The following is a 21,317-nucleotide window of genomic DNA, read 5'->3' as shown; positions in this document are numbered from 1 at the left end:
GTTTTAGCATTAACTACTGTCCATTTCTCAAATGGACTTCTCTGATGAAAAATAAAAGCTACATTAATCTATAGGCATACAGATATTATATAGAGGAAAGTTTAATAATCTGTCCTGTCCCTTAAGCAAAATAATAGAAATAGGATCACCCTTTGGACCTTTGAGCTACCCAAACATTGGTTCTCAGCCAACATTGCCGTTTGAGACATGTTTCTTTCTCAGAACAAGGCCTTAAATCCAATCATAAATCAGTTGTCTGCATAACATCCATGCCACTATTATACCCATGGTATAATTCATGCCACATGAATTATTGTCGTTAACAGAGGCCACAGGTAGTTAAGACCAGTAAGGACTTCCACCTCCTCCCAGGAACATGCATTGTATTTTCAGGTACTATGAAAGCTAGCAAAAGAATATTTATTTCTCTGAAAACAATAGGACATTTGTAGATATAAAATGTCAATACTTCGACAGCATGCACTGGAACAGCTCTAGCCAGATAAAATTCTAGCATGAAGAGTGTACATGAACTAGCTGAGGAGATATTGGCAATTGAGAAGCATATTTCTTTAAAAATGTAACCCTGCTAGGTCAACCACATTCAAGTGGATGGCCACACATCCAAGTGTATATGGGCAGCACAAATTGGACTTGATGGTCAAACATGAAAACACAGGATGCAGAGTTAGATTGTTAGTAAAGATGGGTGGATCTTGGAGGAGTTAGAGAAAGAGGATGAATATAATCAAAATGAATTTTATGAAAACCTCAATAAAAATGAGAATAAAAGAGAAACCCAGTAAAATAATGTCTTAAATGGAGTTTTAACAATGACTTTTCTGGATGCCAGAAATAATGATTTATGATAAAAGAAGATCCATCATAATCTCTATATGAAATATAAAATACTAGAACCTTAGCTTGAGCCTAAATGTAGATAATAAATTTTGTTGATATAAAAGCCTTTAGTAAATGAAGAGAAAAATTATGTTTGTGAAGGAGAATGACTAAATGGCTGAAAATCTTGGTTCTGCAATATTTATCTAGTTGATTTTGTAATAATCTCAAAATGTCATTTTTTCTTCAAAATCTCTAGGACTCTCAAATATTTCTTCTCATATAGGAACGAAGGAACGACTGTAGATAATCTGTAATATAAGTGGAAAACTACAATCACTTTACTACATTTTAAAATGTTTTTATTCATTATCATGATCGAAAGAGAATAGAAGTAAAAGAATAAGCAGGTAGATTAAAAAAAAATAAGTGGATGAATGAAGATGCTATTATCTGCACCTTTGAGGTAGATAAGAACTGGCTTTCTCAGACCTAAATTAGGAAAGTACCACAAAACTGTACCAAAAAAAATGCCAGAAAGAGACCATATCTGTATACACTGTATATACTGTATATATACTGTATAAATACAGTATATATACATATATATGTATATATACAGTATATACTTTACAGTGTAAAAGTATATACTTTACAGTGTAAAAGTATATACTTTTACACTGTAAAGTACCAGCAGTCTAAATACAAAATGTCAAATGCCTACCCAGGTAGGTCCATTAGACCTCCTGATGGTTACTCTGTTACTTGGCAATCTGTCATGTAGGTACAGACTACACTGAACCTGGGGATGGAATGTGGGGACACCAAGGATGCTTCCATTCCATTTAAAATGAACTCACTGGTGTTACAGTTTATATACCAATTACGAGTGATTCTGCCTTAACCCCAACATTCCCAAGAGAACAGCATTTTTTTATCTGTTCTCAGATCAGGGTTTAGATGATGTCAGGAAGTAAGCCAGACCATAGAGGGCAGCACTGTCATCATACCTGAAAATTAGTATTCTGAAAGACAGCACAGTGGCTTTCTACTACAGAAATATGACATGGCTCGTGAGAGGATGGGTTTTTCATCTGTGAATTCTCATTTTATATTTGATAGTTCATAAATGTCAGAATTCAATGGTAAATTTATTTACAGTGTATTGAAAAATAGATTATTTAATTTAAAAATCAACTTCTGAATAATAATTCTTTGCTTCTGAATAATAATTCCTCTTGGAGGAGCTTGAGGTCATGAACACCAATCTGATTATTGCTTAATTAATATTTCTTCTCACCAAAATATTTAGCACAATTTAAATCATCTTCTAGTTTGTTCTGAGACTAAACATTTTAAAATCAACCAAAGAATCACAAAAGTAATATATTTTTTGCTAAATTTTTCTAAAATATTCTACAATGCAGAGTTAAGTTTTAACTTGTAAAATTGTGTGGCTTAGTTTCTGATTGTTACATTAAATACCATACACATTTTTAGATAGTGTGAAACTATTCCTGGGATGATCAAAGTGAATTTTGTGGTAACAAATTTTCTATTTAGGTCACCTCATTATTTCTAATCATATAAAACCATTTTTAAAGTATATAATCACATTTTTGGCATGTATCAATTTACTCTGCTTTGCTATGGTTACTATGTATAAAGGATACATAATTTTCTCTTATGTAATGAAAACAATTCCATGTTCCACCAAGAAAGATAAACAGCCCATGCAATAGCATCGGTTTCCAATATAAAGGTCTTTTTCAATCCCATGTTTTCACCCTTAATAAATTTAGTACAAATATTGACAGGCAATATCACATAAGCTGAATACAATTAAAAATGGAAATACTAGACTAATCAAACTCTTTACCAAAGCCACAAGGTGTTCTGTATTAAATAAAGGTAACCACTTGCAAAGGAAAATGAATAAATAATTGAACACCAAAACATCTTAAAGAACTATCCTCAATAATTGTGTCTAAAATTAACTTTGTAATGTATTGAGCTGAAAAACAAACTCCTCATTTTTAACTTCTAATTCTCCAATTCTATTGTACATCATCAATGGGTCAAAGACTTATATCAGAATTCATTGTTATTGCTAATAAGTATACATTTTAAAATTATAAATTCTGTCTATCCTGGTGTCCCAAATAATGAACTTTTGGGCTACCATATTGGGTAAATGTTTGTGAGGTAAACATAAATAAGTCTTTGTCAATGTAAATAAGTTTCTGGTTAAAGAAGTGGCAGTGGGTAAGGAATTGAGGAGATGGCTCAGTCAGTGAAGTGTTTGTCACACAGTCTGAGGACTTTAGTCAGTCCCCAGAGCTGTATGAAACAAAGATCCCAAACAAAGCCTGTCTTGGTGGCATGCATTTCCTAATTCCAGTCAAGAAGAAGTAGACACAGGAAGATCCATGATGCTCCTTAGCTAGTCATCTTGGACTACATAGCAATTCCCAGATCAATGAGAGACCCTGTATCTGAATATCTGAAAACAAGATGGATGCCTCCTGAAGATTGACATCTGAGGTTAACCTCTGACCTACACACAGACACACACAGACACACACACACAAACACATACATGCACACACACAAATACACACAGAGACAGACACACACACGAATACACACATGCACACACATGTACACACACAAGAAATTAAAATTCACAATTTATATAAATCTGGCTTTTCTGAAATAAAGAGTAGTGTCACGTGGTATGAAGTGGAGGTAAAAAATCAGTCTTTTTTTTTTTTTTTTTTAATGAAGCTGACCTCAGCTTTCCAAGGAAACATCCAAAATGTTGCCCTTATTTTTATAGACACAGAGTACTTCAGTGGTTAAATTATAAGTGTTTTCTTGTCATTTCAGTAGTAAGACTGTATATATTTTGTGAAAATGTCAGCCTACTCTACTCATCCTCCTTATTTTCAGTATGCCTATGTACAGTAGATGGTCAGAAATATAATGCCATCATACCAAAAGAGACATAGGAAAGAAAGAAAGAACACAGGACATAAAGGAGATTACAAGTGATAAAAATTTCCTCTATTTTCTGCAAGATATAAGAGAGTACAAAAAACCGTAACATAGAGAAAATGCATATGTTAGAGTATGGCTGGTTTTTCTCCACTTTTCTATATAACTGCAAACCTTATAAGCACTTAGTTTTTACCAGCCTTCCAAAAAGAAAAAATAACCTAAAGAAAGAAAATAGTGTGGTGTTTGTAGCTTGTGAGAAGAAAAAGAGTATGATGATTAATTATAGTTTTGACTAGATGACTGACACTCTCTAATCTTGTAAATGATTGTTCCAAAACAATCATTATGCTATAGAGTTCTAAAAATATTTGTTTGAAACTAATTGTGAACTTATCTGCACTCAATGAGCTGCCTATGAATTATTAAAAGGCTAAACCAGGGAAAGTTGTTTAGTTAGCAAATTAATCTATAATGCATAAAATATAAAGCATCCGAAAACACAACCTTTTGGCAAAAGCTTTAGGTCATCAAATTCCCTATTTTGATCTCTCTGACATTAAAATAGCTGGTTGAAATGTTAAAAATTCAGTCAATGCTGAAGTTGTTTATACTTATCTCATGCCAGACATCTAGTTTGACATTTTGGACTGAATTGTCGGAATTGATCCTTTGTCTTGACATCAGGACGATACACTGATGTGATTCACACACACACACACACACACACACACACACACACACACACACACACATTTGTGCAGATTTAAATTGTAACATTTTTTCTGCTGTGTAACTTTGATGCACGATAGGAAAATAAAAAAAATTCCAGTTAAACTCTGAATATAACTATTATATAGACAGTGATCCTCTCTTTATCTTACAGGCTAAAGGGACATTTTAAATCTTTTGTTAACATCACCTTAGCACAGATTTCATGCTTTGAAACTTATTTTTAAGAATTAAAAACTCCATAGGTCCCTAGGAGTTGCAGGAACAGTTTCATTTCAGTCATTAAGCCCCATCTAGTTACAAACAATTTCAAGTCTACCAGTCTCTTGCAGGACTCCTCCACTTGAGTTATGCAGTGAAAGGCTGGAGAGTGGCCAGCATTAGTGTGCTAGTCGGGAGTGGACAGCAGGTCATAAGGCCTAGCCCAGCCAGCTGCTATCTCACTCTGGTTTCTTTTTGCTAAGCTGCCACTTTTTCTATCACTAAGAGAAGTGTTAAAAATTCCAAGCAATTAATTAGATGCACCAGCTCCCAATTGAGATCTGGTTTCTGTGGATCATATGAACAGTTCCTAGCTTGGTCCATTTGATGGAGACTGTTGTAATGTCTCTGATGTGTGCCAGCTTCAGGGTGGCTGCAACCCTCTCCTCTCTCTTCTGGCTAGCCTACATCCTTTATCCTTACTTTAGTGCCTAGGAATCCTTATGGATAATGTTTCTTCCAAGATGACCTGAGACCTCTTTAATGAGTCTCATATTTATACTCGGGGGAACACAGATTGCTGCCTTCCCACACACATCAACGGCTCTACTTCACTTTTCTTTTCTGTTAGACATAGACACATATCACATACTTGGCCTTGCCTCTTGGCTCGACAGTGTAAGCTAAATGACAATCTTTGTGTTCACATACCTTAGGATCACTTTTCAAGCTCCCTAAACAAACCCAGTGAAGGTCCTGTCTTGAGGGGGAAAGGAGCTGGCTCCGTGTGCAGGGCACACCAACAGATTTCAGGGTAGTTTCATTATCCAGTATTATTTCTTTTGAGGTAGTTCCTAAGTAGGTTAGATCATATAGAACTCCATTTGGACTCCACCCATTGCAAACCCAGTTCCTAAAGGTAAAGATGTATAACCAGCCACAATCCTTAATGGCCTCCCTACAGTCTCATTCAAAATAATAAGCAAAGAATAACCCTCAGCTTTCATCTCAGGTCTTACAAATCATAGTGCAAGCACAAATGTTCCTTATTTTTCTTTATTGCCATGAAAACAAACAACAAAAAATAGTCTATATTTTAGTTAAATATAGAAAGACGGGTGATTTGTTTCTCAGACACCCAAATCAATAATGCTTTAAAATTATTTAAGCATTCCTATTTGGATGGTTGTTTGATGACATGGAAAAATGTTCCTCCTGACATGCCACTCACAATGCCCAATAGGATATGGGTGACTTGACTCACAAAAACATCCTGAATTCTCATCTTCATTGTCTCTATTCATTCTACATGTGTGTGCTTAGCTCCATACAGTATGTCAGGATTACAGGATATCTACAGCTTAGAGTCCACAGTAGTTACCATGTCCTGCCCTACTTTACAACTGATTATACTGCAGCGTGAAAAAGAAACTTCCATGGTCCTGAGATTTGGAGTAATTTCAAATCTGTTTTTATTTTCATATAGTTATAATTATGTTATCATTTCTTTTTTTTATCAGCTCATATAATTTATTAAAGTTAGCACACAGTTTGAAAAATTCACCAACTCACCAAAACTAAACAGCAATAATAAGTTATTCCCCTCTGTAAATAAAGCATACTATGATTGTCAAAGCTAGATGTCAGTATAAGATTTAGAAAAAAAGGATAAATGTGAAAATAAAAAGAAAAAGAAAAAAGCAACCACTCACAATGACCACAAAAAAAAAAAATCAAAAAAGTCCATTCTTTCACAGACATTATCTGCTCTAAATTAATAAAGATTATTTTAACATAAGCTGTATTTTTTAAAAAACTAGAAACTCTTCAAGTAACTAAAGATACTTGAAGACCTTTTTACATTTTTGTTTGCTTGTTTGTTTTAAATGCTATTATAGCCAAATTAATATATATTTAACCAAAAATGCCAAAACAGTGCAGCAACACACAATGAAGTTTCCCATTCAGTATCTTAAGCACAAAATAGTCTATGTTTACAGTAGTTAAGGCAATCAAATTTTAAACAAAAACAATTTAAAAAGAAAAAGGGAAAAACAACAGCCATTTATCATGCTACTCCTATAGACCTTATTTGTAAGTGCAAGACAGGGAAAATAGTGTGCAAAATGCTTCTGCCCTGCCCACTGGCCATTTAAACCACACGTTGGGCTGCAGCCTCTGCTGCTGATACACAGTCTACTAACCCCCAAATATGATATGCACATTTGTGGTGTGATCTAAAAGCAGTCTTGTTTCCTGGAACTGAAACGTTGGGATTGTAACTTGTTTTGGCACTTTAAAATAATAGCATGAGAATCTCACTAATTTAACATTCTTATTAAAAAAAAAAAAAAAAAAAAAAAAAAAAACTAGAGCAAGTGACAAGTAGAGAGCTGTCTTTCTTTTAAGGGTTAGGCCAAGTTAGCCAATAAAATCTCAACAAATGATTCTGTCACAGAATGCTTTCACATGGCTTACTTTTGTACACTCTGCATCTTTGTCTCTGCATCTTTGCACTTTTCTTGTGCTCCACACTGTTTTGTTTTGTTTCCAGAGTAGAAACCCCCTCCAGTTTATTAGCCTCTTTATATGTCTCAAATTGCATGAACATTTTCTGGCTGTTGAAAACCTGAATGCTTTTAAACACAAATGGAAAATTTCTGAAATGCTGGATTATCTATTTTTAAACAAGCAGATGACTTAAAACTTTCTGTGGCAAATTCTGGTTTTCTGATGGTCCCCAGTGAGAGAAATCTGACAGCACACTGGGTCACTGGGACTGTCTCTGTGAAGGTTTGCTTGAGATGAAAAAGAATATTGCAGCTTCAGCAGTGTTGAACTGTGTATTTAAAATGTGAATGGCTGTTCTTGTATACTGTAATTGATTACACACAGGCTGGGGGTTGTCAAAGAATTTGACAGGTGGTGTTGATGCTCTTAGTTGAGTCTTGAAAAGTAAATATTAACGCTATAGGAATGCCTGAGTTTCAATATATTTTTGTCTTTGTTTGCATTTATAACTTTAACAAGTGAGTTTAAAATTATTTAATTTCCTTAGAAAAGTAGCACCATTTGGGAACAAAATAACTGGTGTTACAAAGAACATAAATGCACAGTTTTTATTTTTATTTTTATTTTATATAATTTAAACTGACTTTTTCTGTGTCTTTAAGTTTGAAACTGTTAAGCTGAATAAAAACCTAGGCTGCAAATTGATAACTTCGCTACATGACAAGGAACATACAAATGTTTACAGATGGCTTAAAGAACTGCATGTGCAGTGTGCCACACTTGTAACTGCACAGAACCCATGCCACTCAGAGTTTAGGTTACACACATATGCAGTAGAGTGTTATTAGAATAACAACTGCACAAACTGCCAATAGGTTATAGGTCATTTTCTCTGTCTCTGTCTGTGTCTCTGTCTCTCTCTCTCTCTCTCTCTCTCTCTCTCTCTCTCTCTCTCTCTCTCTCTCTCTCTTTCTCCCTGTTGCTTCCCTTTGAGAAGACTGAACTGCCTTGGTTGGTATGTTATGATTTCTTATTGTCTAATAATTTTAAAATTACTATTCTTTTATTTTCAAAGTTATGATCTATTTCCCCTTTGACCTATTCCATCAGAACACTCCCATATAATGCTCCATGCCCTCTTTCAAATTCGCAGCCTCTGTCTTCCTTTAAATCCAGCCTGACATGGTTGCTGTAATCCCAGAATGTAGGAGACAGAAGCAGTAGGATTGCAACAAGTTCAAGACCAGTTTGAGCAACATATGAGTTCCAGGCTAGTCCACACTACATAGTCAAAAAAAAATAACTGTCAAAAATCCAAACAATATTAATAACAGAACAAAGAATAGTTTCATCTTCTTCTCTTTGTGCTGGCTCCTCACTGACTGTTAGTTCTTGCAATCCTGCATCACTGATGCATTGACATTTAACCATTTTTCTCACCTTGGCATATCTTGATGCTCGGGCTTTTCAGCTCTAGAAGTGAAGAGACGTCTAGGTAGAGTTCTCTCAGTGACTAGATGCAGATCTGAAGGATGAAGAGGCAGGTCACACTGTGCAGAAAGCAATACAAACTGTGAGTTGGCTGTCACCTCACAGCCATTTAGTTGTGTCTCAGCCATGTAAGGGGAGGGGAGGGTAAATCTTGTAACCATAAGCTTTGTCATGTAAAATAGTGGGGAATTTTACTTATACTCTCATTTCTAAGAAGCATGGGAAATAAAATCAATCAGATCAAATAATTCTATGAATGAATACTTGAATTTGAATTTGTCTGGTATAGAGGGCTTCAGTAGCCCACTTCTAACTAACTACAAATCATCCTTTCTGGTCCTATCAGCATTTTCCCCTAATTAACCATTGCAGGATGAGTTAGGCCATGTGACACAACTGCATTAAGTTTGCAGATGCTGATTTCAAAGGAAGGCAATTTAAAGAAAATTAAGGACAAAAAGCATCATCTCATAAAGAGACTCAGGAGTAAACAAATGCCCCATAAGATAACAATGCTCTTTTCTAGACTTTATCCTTTTTATATTGGTTATTTTCTTTATTTACATTTCAAATGTTATCCACTTTTCAGGTTCCCTACCCCCAAGCCCCCTATCCCATCCTCTCTCCCCTGCTTCTATAAGGGTGTTCTTCCACCCACCCACTCCCATCTGTCTGCCTTGGCATTCCCCTACACTGGGGCATCAAGCTTCACAGGACCAAGGGCCTCTCCTCCCATTGATGCCCAACAAGGCCATCCTCTGATACATATGCAGCTGGAGCCGTAGGTCCCTCCATATGTACTCCTTGGTTGGTGCCTTAGTTCCTGGGAGCTCTGGGGGGGGGGGGGGGGGGGCGGACTCTGGTTGGTTGATATTGTTGTTCTTCCTATGGGGTTTTGAACCTCTTCAGCTCCTTTAGTCCTTTCTCTAACTCCTCCATTGGGGGTCCCATTGGAAACCCTGTGCTCAGTGCAATAGTTGTCCTTTGTGGTAGTCTTCCTTGCTCCATTGTTAGGAGAGAAATATGTACAGGCTTAGAGAAAAATACTATGGTCCTTAAAAAGAGATCTTATCTCTCTCACCAGAGAAGTCATCAGGGACTAGATAATCTATATATTAACTGGGAATGTTGTCATTCGTACTTACCTTCCCACTGAAAATAGCTGTAACTTCTGGAAAAACAAAGAAACCTGGAGATGTAGCAATAGCACAGCAGACAAGAGCTCCTCCCAAGGACTGAAGTTCAGTCCCCAGCACTCATGTTTTGTTGCTCACAAGTATCTATAACCCTAGCTCCAGGGGATCTAACACCTCTGAGATCTGTGTGTACCTGTAGAAATGTACACACACACACACACACACACACACACACACACACACACACACCAGGGTTTGATTTCCAGCATGCACATGGCAGCTCACAGCTGTCTGTAATTCCAGTTGCAGGAGATCTGTCAGCTTCTTCTGATCTCTAGGAACTTCAAGTACACACATGTTACATAGACTTACCTGCGTACAAACATGTGTGCTATTCCTGGTGTCTTTCACATTTGTTTTTATGTTCCTTAATTTTAATTTACACTGAAAGAAAATTATAGATACTGATAGACAATATCTTTTCTACCCTATTTTTTGTTCCTACTGTTTAACTCACAGTTTGGGTCTCAGTTCTTAAATTTACCATCAAGGCTTTACCACTATACTGCAAACCTTTAACATGGTTGTGCTCAGAAGCCTGCCCCACCTTTTACAGCATTCGTAAAGCAAACTGCTTTTTTTTTTTTTAGCACAGGAATCACTGCATTGTATTTTAATGCCTTTTTGTGGGATCATAATCCCAACTTCAGAATTTTACCTTTATTTTTTTAATGCATCCTCATCCTCAAGTGCAGATATGAATTTTCATTTTCTATGCTGATTTTAAACAGCTTTATGCTAGAAGTGGTTTCTGGTTAGTTCCAAATTTATTGTAACTTTCTTCAGTATTTTGCTTTCAGGTGAAAGGCCTTTTGCAGATTATTTTTGTTAGAGTGAAGCAGTTGAGGTATGTGCCCATGTCTCCATTTCCCTGTGACAGATGTGTTACCAAGCTTGCCTTCCCCACATTGCCTACTTTCCTTTTCTGTAAGTCTTAGTTTAACATACTTGTCTAAGCAAGCCCACTAAGGGGATCCTGTTATCCACTGTCCCGATCAATTAACACCCAGAGCACATGCCTGTGATCTAGACATAAAGTCAACCTGAATAAGCAAAGAGTGGAGAGAACAAAGGTGGCCAGTTTCAGTAATATCCAGTGTGGTACTCAGTCATGGCAGTTCAAGATTACAGCAAAATCCCCATCTACTGTTTAGACGGTTGACATTAAACTCATATTCTGGAAAAGGGATATTTAAGGTTGTTTTCAAAAAAATCCAGAAAAATTAGCGCATAATTCTTCATTCACATTTTTGTAGTGTAAAGCATACAATAAATAATTGAGTCATTACTGTTAGGATCATAGTTTCTGCTCTCTAGATCAGCTGGTGGGGACTAATCATTTCTGTGTCTAATGTCAGTAAACTGTGGGTCTTTTAGTGTATGTAGGTTTCTGTGACAAAACATCTTTACTTAAGTGGTGACAAATAACATTTGATCCTCACAGTTCTAGAAGCTGGTAAGTCCCAGGTCAAAAAGCTGGTTATTCATTGTTTTGTGAAAGCTCCTTTTCTGGTGCACAGAGAATAATTTCCAGCTTTAACCACAAGTCAGTAGAAAGGGGCAAATTGTCCTCCCTCAAGTTCTATTTTTCAAGGACCCTAATTCCATTTATGATGATGCCACCTTTACATTCCAGGGGTCCCAACTCCCAATGCCATCACATTATTGATTATCACTCATCACAGAAATTTTGAGAGGTACATGTGCCAAAAGATTATTAATGACTAATACAGTTTCTTCATGCCTGCTTTCCCAAACCTGAGTGGTAGCATTCTAGAAAGCAGACAAGTAAGAGTCCAAGGACTTAGAATCCCCAGCTTCTCACTGTATAATGGGAATATTATAATCTTTCTTTCTGAGTCTTCAGTAGAGCCTCTAATTGACTCCAAATAACAATCTCCATATAATCTCAATTCTTTTGAAGAGTGACATGGTCTGTCACCATTGTTTGGTTTTTATGTCTCTTAGAACTTTATGGTTTTTTTTTTGAGAAATCCTAATTCAATATCCTGTTTTACAAATAAACATTGGAAAGGCACAAGTATGAATATTATGGAAAATACATATTTTGAGTTATTTAGTGTAAAACAGTAATAACTGTATTAATATATGTATTTAATTTATAATTTCACCCAGTACTGTCATTATGGAATATGGTAAAATCATACAATTATGCATTTAAACCATACAATTCAGTGGGCTTCAGTGCATTAGGAAATCATGCATCCATATTTGATTTGCATTTTGCTGTGACTGCTTGGAAACAGTAAATTTCATGCCCAAACATAAAAACAGTCCTTGTTATCATGCTGTACTTAATTAGTTAAATTATGGCCTCTTAATTTATAATTGCTTTCTACTTCTGGTCTACCAGTGTTGTTAAAAGCCTTTATAAAGACACCGAACAGATTTGAAATCTAGCTTTCTATTGAAGGCCATTGTGTAGAAAGGAGCTTTGTGGTGATAATCAGTTGGAAATATACACCTTTCTGTGATTTGTTTTATTTCTTAGTTTAGCTGCTCTGTTTGTGTGACTGGCTTTGCAAAAATACACAAAAATTGAGGCTGGCACAATTGCTTAGTAACTAATGTGCTTCTTTCCAAGTTTGACAATCTGAATTCAAGCCCCAGAGCCCATGACGGTGGAAGGAGGAAGCCAACTTCCCCACTGTTCTCTGACCTACCTATGAACTGTGCTACAACATGGATGCTCACTGCAAATGTGTAGCCCCCTCCCACACACACTATATGAAAGATAATTTACATTTTTAAAATGTATCAAAATCATATCATGGCATTCTAATCATGAAGAAGAGACGCCACATTTTACTCAGCTCAAGGACTTGGAGCATAAATATTCAGTGGTCCATTTTTTTTTTTCTGTTAAATTATGCAGTGTTTTTGAAGATTAAATTAACGCCTGCAAAATACTTAAAAAGAATCCACGGCTCACACTGTTCACTCAGTAAATATTGGTGGTGGTTGCTGAAATTGCTTTTTTGCTGTTATTTTTGCTGTGGCGATTTGTGTGAACTTGGGTATCTTGGCAGTGAACACAAGTTTAGTGATAAAACATTTCTGTCAGCGTGAATTCTGATTTTAAAATATAAGAAGAGTTTCATTTTCTTTCACTCTAACTATTATATGTTTCCTGGGAGAGCAAAGATATAAAATTAGCATTGGCTCATATTCAATCCTTCACAAAGGGCTGCTTTTGATACCCTCACCCTCTGATTTAAAGGCTCACTTAAATTCAAAGGAATGCAGTCATGTCTTTGATTCCTCTTCCCATCACGAAGCCATCTTTTGAGAGATGCCATTGCTTAGCTTTGCAGCTGAATGGAGCCACTGTTTGAAAGCACTCCATCCACGTTTCTAATCTGTTTTCTATACTGATCTCTTTGAGATTAAACAATCTTCAATCAAAAGCATTATTTGTTTGAGGTTATAGAATGGGCTGCAATTATTTAAGCATCACAGACATTTTCTGTATTCAGCATCTGGAACTAGTTTTCAGTAAAAGAATCTGTGGGTACAAAGGAATAATACACGTATCAAATATCACAACTTGGCTTCTATTCAACTTTGATATTGAATTCCCAACAGTTTGCTTCCATAAGGTATAATATTGGTGGTTTTGTTTCTACAAACATTACTGTATAGAGAGTCAAGATAGCTGGCTCAAATATTGAGAACCATAATATTTTAATTATTATTTACGTGTATGAAAGTAAGTGATTTTTTTTCTTTAAGTAGTAGAATAAAATTTGGGGGAAAAATTCCCACTCTACAAGATGCTAAAACTAATCATCTCAATTTACTTTTATTTCTTCAGAGGCTATGTTAAGTATTCTGTCTTGGTCTAATATTTGAAATGCTTTATTAGGTTTTTCTCCTTCTTTCCCAGGAAGTGGCTATTCCATTTCCTAATCTTCAAGTTGTCAGTCTTCCCTAATACCTTGTTGCTCATAGATCTGTCCAAGTATGGACGTGCCTTCCTGTCTTGTTCTCTGACTATATTTTATGTATCTTATATTTTATGTCCAGTGGAATTGGTTTCATTATTCTTTTCAGAAGTAGTCATTGTTTTAACCCTTGTTCAAATACATTACTCTTTACACTGTCATTTTTCTTTATTGTGGAACAAGAGCTATGGTTGTTCTTGGAGACAGATGGTTGCTTCTCAGAATCATTAGGATTTTAAAGTGTTTGTTTATTTTCCTGTAGTATTTATTTCTGTAATAATTGTGGGCTTCTTTTTCCCAACTAGAAAATACACAAGACACTTTTCTAAAGAAAAAAAAAAAAAAACCCAGTTTCTGATATTACTAGGAGACACACTCCCAGAAGTTATACTCAAATTCTTACCAATATGACAGCCTAAACATGAGCTGAACAAGGACAACAATGGTCATGTCAAAGTTGATGAGGGGAAATGCCTTGGGGTCTCAACTCTAAAACTATAGTCAAATAAAAAATGGTGAGAGTGAGAAAAATAATCTTTCCCAGGGGAGAATACACCAATTGATTACCCAGTAGCAAAATGTCAGTCCTGAAAACATACATACATACAAGTAACATTATACTGTCTGAACTGATTATATTTAGAAATATATGTATAAATATATATGTATACACATATATGTATATGTGTATAGAAATATACGTATATGCACACACAAATATGAATGTAATAAGAATTTAATTAAAATCAGCCAAAAATTTGAAAGACAGCAAATGGGTATATAGAAGAATTTGGAGTAAGGAAAGGCAAGAAGATATATTATAATTATATTATAATATCAAAAAATGAAAAAGAAAACTTTTTTACATGGTCCTATTTATATTAATAAGAATTATTCTGAGTTTATTGTTCCTTTTTTATGGTAAGCCTATTTAGTAACATGATAATATTTTATAACATGATAATAATGTTATAAATAATTATTTCACTAATGTGTTTTAGGAATTTTTTATGAGGGGGGGTGTAGTGTGTCTATTCAATCTTTAATCTCTCTCTCTCTCTCTCTCTCTCTCTCTCTCTCTCACACATCATTTCCCACTCTTCCTCCTCCTTCTTCACAGACACAAAATACCTGTAGACTGGCACTGGTCAGTGCCAGGCTTCATTTGATTAGCACCAGTAGAGGGAACTTCAGTTTTGATTCCATTTGAACCCACATCTCTGAGGAAATGTGTTATATGAAATTCCCAACAAAGACAGAATAGATTTACTCACTTTTGTCTAAGAGTAAAGAGCGCTTACTTCTGAAAAGGTAAAGATACGAAGTTTTGTCTATTGATATAATCTCTTCTTCTGTGGGCATTTTGGCACGTTGAACTTCCAAATAATGTTGCTTTTCTCATCTAAAAATGCTGTGGACTCCAACATTGTGTTTTGCTTTTCTAGAAGTAAACATCTCATTATGATTTAGAAATTTTATCAATCAAGGCACAGGAAAGAAAACAGAAATGTTTTCATGTTTCCAACAAAGCAATGTCTAAGCAGACAATTGCTGTCCAGCATTAGGAAGCCTGGGGCAGCAAAAACACCTGCAGAACAGCAGAGTGAGTGTGCTATACGAAAGCTTACCAATACTGTGGAACGAACATTCATGAGCTTGCAGATCCTGCTAGGCTGCTGGAGGCCAGTGTTGAAAGTCTCCAAAATGCTAAAGGATTGCCTTGGACAGCAGGGTTGAGAACAAGTAGAAGAATTCAGCCACTAACAGGACTCATGTGATTCTCAGTCACCTTGTTTCATCTCGGCTCAAGCGACATAAGCAATTACCAACAGTGAGCAGCAACAACCACTTCAGCCGAAGCTAAAAGCCTCTCTATTCCTCTAGCCTTCTGATTACCTGCTGAGGCTCCATATTGCCTGAACACATATATCCCAAAGTATCCTTGTAAGGGAATCTGGAAAATGTAGCTGGCAAACTAGTACATATAACATCAGAGTAGAGAACTCAGATAGAAAAGAGTTATAGATAACAAAATGATTCACCATTTAGCTACTTAAAAAGATTACATGTACATTGAGACATAGTTTTAAAAGACAAACAACATAACTCACAGTAGATAATCCTGTTCCTAGCAAATAACAGAACTCAAAGAGCAAAACGATGGGCCTTGTTATATTAGTACCAACTAGGAAGGGATATCTAGTACCCAAAGACAGAAGAAGGCATGGTACGTCCAATAGAATGATTACAATTTTCTTGTTGTAAAGTTTGAAAGAATTGCCAAATTAATTCAGATTAACATAGGAACTAGCCTTGAATCTGCTAGTTTATTAGTTCTCTGCCTTTAGAAAGTAATTTCTCCCAGAGATTTATTGCCCTTTCTACAATATACAGTTTAGATTAATACGTCTCTGAAGTCAGTCTAGATTTTTAATTTCTTTGTGTTCACTGAATACTTGAATATAATCTAAGATCTTGAGTTGAACTTACTACTAAAATACTAGTCACATTAATATTTGCACCACTAAGATGATTTTTAAAAGGACCCCCTCCTGAATAGGTTCATATATTGCAACTTTTTGCACTGTTTGGAGATATCATAGAACCATTAGAAAGGTAAGGCTTTGCTGAAGGAAGTACGTGTTTGAGACAGGCTTTAAAACTGTATAGCTTTGTCCCATTTCTTGTTCTCTTTCTGGTTCCTGTCTTCTTCATAGCAAAACCAGGCTCAGGCTTCTGCAGCCATATCTTTCCTACCATGATGAACTGATTTCTCTCAGTAACTGTAACCTAACATGACCATTTTTCTTGTCTAAATTGGTCTTGATCATGGCATGAAGTAGAAACTTCTAGTTTTTTTGTTTTTGTTTTTGGAAAGTTAGTTATGTTGAATGATGTTTTCCTGGGGCACACGGGGGAAAGGATGCCTTGCTAAAGCAGACACTTGAAAGAATGGTTTCCTGAAGCAGACACAGGGTAAAAGGATGTTTTGATATAGCACACATGTGAAAGGACTTGTGAGGGAGGAGTATAAGCATGACCCCACAGTCAGTGAGGGATAAGTATTGAGCATTGGTTTGGTTTGCTCTGCCTCACTATTCTTTGCTAAGGGCAGACATGCATTGGCTCACCTTACACAGCATTGTTGAGCTCAACTTGTGGTAATTCTGCCACTGAAAGAAACTTGCCCAAGAACTGCTTGTGAGGTTCCTGCAGCAGCTTGCTGCTTCCACAGCCTCACCTCAGGCTGGTTGGCTGCAGTTTCTTCAGGACTAAACTACAACTGGCTTGTGCCTAGTGTCTGCCTGGCTAGAGAACTGGTCTGCAACTGTTTAGTCATATTTGGCATCTGCTATTGATCTGAACTGCTGTCAAAGAAGATCAAGCTCTGCCCCAAAGAACTACTGCTGAACAGATCCACTTGCCCTATTTCCTAATAACTTTTCTCTTCCACTACCTCTGTTGAGTGGTGGGCTAGTAGGTTGCAAAAATTATGCCTACAATGGCATTTCATCACAATGACAAAAAGGTAACCAATAATCCCATTTACTGTACTTTTGAAAATGCAGTAATTTTTGAAAAAAGTGCTTTCTTCCTTTCTTTCATTAATTCTCCAGCTCATTTTCCCTGTAGTTTTTACAATGAATCTCAAGTGATCAATCAGCTTTTCTACCTTAAAGAATTACATCGGCATTGCTTTCCTACCAGTTGACTGGTGTCTATATGAGACTCTTCCTGTAGACTTTTATTCCTTTAAACTTCACATCAACTGTGCTTTCCTAAAGTGCTTTGTTATATTTTCTTGTAAGCAATCGTCTACTTTTTTATTTTCTTTATCTTTCTATTCTATTTTCAGATATTGAACAGTTCTTCCTGAAAACAAGATTTATTTTCTATTTGTGACATTGCTGTCTGGCTTTTGTTTTACATTAGATTAGTGCCTGTTACAAACCCTGTTAATATTGAATGGCATCTACACAGCAATACTTTGAAGTGATTTGTTCACAATCTAATGTTTTTTTTTTATTATTATTATTTCTTAAAGTTGAAAGACCTGGTTTTCAAATAAAACTCCTACGTGGGAGTTTTAACTCCTGCAGTGGGGAGACGACATAGAACTGCCATGTACATTTCACTGTGAGGCTTTGTAAAAGCAATGGGCATCCAGCAGCACTGGCATCCATGACTTACACAGATACTGTATCTGAGGATCTCAGACTCAGTCTAAAACAAAGAGCTTGACAGGTCAGGAGTCAAGTCCACTGTGTCTTCCAAGATTACATCTAGAAAATGATTTCACAAACTCATTCATTAGTTAGTTGAATTCCTCATCGAAATAGAAAATTCAACAATGGATTACAGAGTTCTATCCATAGGCCTTTGTTCCTTGAGCTTACTATTCAGAAGTGCTTTGCCTTTATGTGGCATCTGTGCTTGAAAATTACAAGTAAATATCTAGGTTTGGGTGGAAAATCCTGGTGTTCTTTTCATCAATGTATCCAAAGATAAGAACAAAGAATTATATATTGTGTTGTGTGTATGGGAGTGAGTGGGTGTAAATGGCCATAGAGGCCAGGATAAGATACCAGATGTCCTCCTTTGCTTTCCATGTCACTACCTTGAGGAAAGGATGTCAGTGATGCATGCAACCATGCTGCATAGGTTGTCTGTCCAATCAGTGAACTCTTGGGATTCACCTTTGTTCTTCTACTAAAGCAAACCATGCTCAACTTGATTTTTTTTTTTTTTTACTTTAGTTTAAACTACGTGCATGCGGCTGATAATGTGATATTGGGTGCAAGTGCCCACACAGACAGAGAAGGCTATGAAATCCCTGAGGCTGGAGTAACAGGTGGTTATAAATAACCCACCAGGTATGCTGAAAACTAAACCTTAGTCTTCTGCAAAAACAGCAAATGCTCATAACTGCCAAGCCATCTCTTCACCGCATCTTTGTATGTGAGTATTGAAGATTTGAACTTAGGTCTTCATACTTGCAAGATGAGCACCCTTCCTCATTGTAGCATGTCCATAGACCCCAGTGCCATATAACTTATAATTAACACATAGTTATTGGAGCTGGACATTGTCAGAGGCAACCTAACACCATGTCCATAGTAAGTCTTAGTAAATGTTAATAAAACTTACTATAGGAGACAAATATCAAGGTTTGTAATTTTAGTATCCCAACTAAATCTAAGAACCAGATAGATATATAACAGAGTAACTGGATAAAGCATGCAAATCCATGTTTTACATGTTTTTCTATCACAATTGCCCTCAGAATGCAAATTTCTTCTTCTCCTCCTCTTCTTACTCCTTCTCTTCCTCTCAGTACTCCTCCAACCTTAGCTCATCCTACATATCACACTTCCTGTTAAAATGAAACTTTTCTCTCAAAATACAATTAGAACATAATTATGTCAATTTATACCAGTGAGGTACAAGATAGTCCTAATACCCAGTCCATCATTTTGTTGACTAACCAGAACCTCTGTCATCTATCCTAACTAAAACACTTAGTTCTGAACCTGGCTTTTTCCTTGGTTTTAGGATGAATGTCAGCTGACAACCATCCACTCAAATCTTTTCTCTCAAGGTAAATAGCCAGGATTGGCTATGAGGCTATAAGTTTTCAACCCCATCAGAAATCCAGAATGACTGAGTTAACTACAATTGTGGGAAGCACAAAGCATAGCTTCTAAAACTTAGCCAATTTATAGAGACCTCTGAACACCTGGACACTTCCTCTACTTCAAAACGTTGGAGCATCTGTTCTTCTGCCTTCTGGCTCAGGATCATCTGACAGACCTTAGTGATGCAGAATTATTAAGGGCTGATTACTCTGTCTAGGCAGATATAATCAGTCGACTATTCTGCAAGTGTGTACTTTTCTGGACAGTAATTTATCTGTAGATGGAAAGAGGCAATTCCTGTCTGGTGGCTGTCTCACCACAACTGGAGTAACTCCAAAGATGCTCAATTTCTTCTTAGAATTCAATATAGGAAACTGTCAGGAGCAGACAGGTCTCTAATCAAAATGAACATTAATACAGAAATGTTTGTCATGTCAATTCTGTGGATTTCTGATGTTTTGAAAACCGACTATCCATGTAAGGTAATCTGGACTGTTGTCTGTTAACTCCACTCAGCTATTTCTAAATAAAACATAGAGAACACCCTAACAATAAACTCCAAGCCATGAATTTGCTATAATCCCTTAACTTACAGGCTGACCATCTCAAATCAGTTAAAAAAGTTAAAGAAGGACTGGGTCTAAGCCTTGTATTCCTAAATGTGTTATACTGGTACAATGCCTATGAGAGTAACAATATTCCTCTCACTTTTATATCAATAAGAAGCTCATACCAATGAAAACCTTAAAATTTGTAATCAAAGTAAATTGTTGCCATTTAAGAATTTATATCTTCATCTTGATAATAATTATACAGATTACTACTAATAGGTTATGGCTATGCAATAAATCCTAGCTAATCCTCTCTATTCCCACAAAACCACTACTTTTCTCTAGAAAGACAGCCCAACATTTACTACCTTAGTCCCCAAGCCCAGGGAATAGGGGCACTGACTCTTCATTAGCTTCTTCAAGCTGATTATGGGCGTTGAGATATTAGAAGGGGGGGGGGGGAGTAAATTGATAAGCCTCTGATGCTGTGTCTTCACTGCCTCCAGATGGAATTCCTGGGCCTCAGAGGTTTGAGCAGGTCTGCCCACCTTGTTTAATGAGTAGATACACCACGGCTGATCATTCTGTAATATCCAATTCTCAAAACAAATTTTAGTATCAAGATAGTTTTTTTTTTTTTTTTAAGAGGGCTGACATTTTATTAAGGATGTTGGTTCTAACCGATTTTCTTTTTTTCCCCCTCTTTTATTGGATATATTTACATTTCAAATTTTATCCCCTTACTGCATTCCCCCAACCACCCAGGAACCCCTTATCCCATCCCCCCTCCTCCTGCTTCTATGAAGCTGTTTACCCACCAACCCCTAATCCCCTCACCACCCTCAGATTCCTCCCCCCCCCACACACTCAATGTTCACCCTCCAAGGTACCAAAGATCTGGTCTCCCACCTATGCCCAACAAGGCCATCCTCCCCTACATATACAGCTGGAGTCATGTGTCTCTCCATATGTGCTCCTAGACTGGTGGTTTAGACCCTGGGGAGCTCTGGCTGGTTGGTAATTTTGCTCTCCTCATGGGGCCACCAACCCTTTTGGCTCCTTCAGTTTACTCTCTAACTTCTCCATTGGGAACCTTTGATCAGGTTAATGGTTAGCTTTGAGTATCTGCCTCTGGGTATGTCAGACTCTGGGGGATCTCTAAGGAGACAGCCTTATCAGGCTGCTGTCAGCTTTCCC

Source organism: Arvicanthis niloticus, chromosome 11 (genome assembly GCF_011762505.2).
Source record: "Arvicanthis niloticus isolate mArvNil1 chromosome 11, mArvNil1.pat.X, whole genome shotgun sequence".
NCBI classification, from domain to species: Eukaryota; Metazoa; Chordata; class Mammalia; order Rodentia; family Muridae; genus Arvicanthis; species Arvicanthis niloticus.
This window is presented reverse-complemented; position numbering follows the sequence as displayed.